Genomic DNA, 2,051 nt, shown 5'->3' on the forward strand with positions numbered 1-2,051 from the left:
CAAACCAAATCGAATCGAATCGTTCCAAACTGAACCACTCCGATAGACTGGACTGGACTGGACTGGGCTTGGGTTGGGTTGGGCTGGTTTCAACTGCTAGGTGCAATTCTCAAATAGAACCCGGTTTGGTAGGCGAAGTGGACTTCTGAAGTGGTTGGCTATTTAGTTTTTGCATTATTCAGTTATCGCTCCTGCACTGGACATGTCTTTGGATATCGATTCAAGTTGTTGCGAGTGCTTCTAAGTAAGTTGTTGATTTAAAATTGCCTATGAATTATGATAATGAGGCAACATGCAATGAAAGCGCCTATTTCTGACAGACCCTAAACAAAAGTCAATCAGCACAAAATGCTCTTCACTCTGCCATACATTTGCTGAGATCCAATAATAACTAAGTAGAGCAGAGTAAATTCAAATAAAAGTATAAAAAAAATAAATATAAATATTCAAATATATTCAGCGATTTACAAATTAATTATTATTTAATTATACCAAATATATTTATATATGAATTTCACCAAATATTTGCGTAAAAATTCAATTTGTGGCAAAATCTGATCCATTTAAGCTACTGTATGTGTGTGTGAGTGTGTGTGTATGTGTGTGTGTGTTAATGTATTTTTACCATACTCCTAATATGTCCAATTATTTCGTTGCCTCAATTTAATGTTGTGCGCTCGTGCCCTGCCTTAGGTATATAATGCTATTAGTGACCTCCTCACCCGGCGCAAAGCTATATATATATATATATATATATATATAGCTTATATATATATACATATAAAAAGAGCAGAAGAAATTTTAAAATTGCTGCTGCCTTCGAAGGAAAATTCACTTTGTCATTTACGCAGCCATTAGCCGGAGCGACAAAATGTATTTCTTGGCTTTCTTGGCTGGCAACGTGTCACGTCAAAAAGTGGGCTAGCTATCTAGCAGCCTACATCCGTTGGCCAACCCAACCCAACCCAACTCAAACCAAACCAAACCAAACTCAACCCAAGCCATCCTGTTAAGCTGACCAAATGAGTACCAGCATTCGGCTGCTGGGCCCCAAAGTGGCCAACTCTCAATTGGGGCGGGAGAGGCGTGCCACCCACAAAGATTGAAACTTTTAAAAGTTTACAGCTTTTCACTTTTTTTTTTGTTTTTTTTTTTTTTTCATTCTGCTTTCTTTTCAATTTGGAAACGAAGCCAAAAACCCAACTGCCTGGACCCAAAAAGTGGCCACTGTGCGTCGTTAATGGTTTTCACAAAAACTTACGAAACAAACTACAGCGTTCCTGACATAGACAGCCGCCTCCACACAGCAGCCTTTCCCCTCTGTCTTACAGCTTTCCAGTTTTCCACATTCACGTCCTCGTCCACGACCAGGACCAGGTCCAACGAGCAACGAGCGACCGGTGCTCGGGGCACGTCAAAGCCCTCAGTGGCGGGCAAAAAGTGAGGAAAAGGTGAACGCGTCCCAGCACGAGGTTGGATCATTAAGTAATCTTAAATATCATGGCTAAATTTAAATGCAACTTTTTACCAAATAAACCCAAATATTAGCAAGCTTTGCTAAGGCTGGCAACACTCTAAAAAACATTCCAAAAATATTTTGAATGAAATTTATATTTAACATAACAATTTTGATTGAATTCATTTAGCAGAAGTAGTTTAATTGTATAAAATGAAATAGTCTAGTTAACTAAACGCTCAAAAAGGCTACTTAGATTGTTCAAATATTTATATATATCTGCCTGCTTAATTCTTTGTAAAGAAAAAATGTGAAAAATGGGGCAAAAGCATTCTTCTCTCTTGCTAGGAAAGTAAACATACAAAAATATATATTTATATTGCTTTTGTATTTCTATATAAATCTGCTTGCATAATGTTTACTGGCTCAACCGGAAGCAAGTCTTGCGCTAAGCAAATCCTGTAAATGTTGCTGAGCTTATGCAATCATTGAAATTCACATGGCAACCCTCGTGCGGGGCACGCACAATGCACCATAATGTCACGTACTTTCACTTTTCTGTTGTCGCCCAGGCTGGCTGGGAGAATGGTTTGCT

The 2,051-nt window shown here is 38.5% G+C and overlaps 1 protein-coding gene across 1 annotated transcript in view; it reads right to left on the reverse strand.

Moving 5' to 3' along the window:
* Positions 1-1,413, reverse strand: part of LOC116806536 (angiopoietin-related protein 7-like) — a 14,845-nt gene extending 13,432 nt beyond the window's left edge. Inside the window, exon 1 of the mRNA XM_032743475.1 lies at positions 1,262-1,413. The gene's annotated coding sequence lies outside the window, so the exon portion shown is untranslated. The remainder of the gene's footprint in view (positions 1-1,261) is intronic.
* Positions 1,414-2,051: the final 638 nt, after the last annotated feature.

This window comes from Drosophila grimshawi, unplaced genomic scaffold, assembly GCF_018153295.1.
Source record: "Drosophila grimshawi isolate 15287-2541.00 unplaced genomic scaffold, ASM1815329v1 contig_44, whole genome shotgun sequence".
In the NCBI taxonomy this organism is placed as follows: Eukaryota; Metazoa; Arthropoda; class Insecta; order Diptera; family Drosophilidae; genus Drosophila; species Drosophila grimshawi.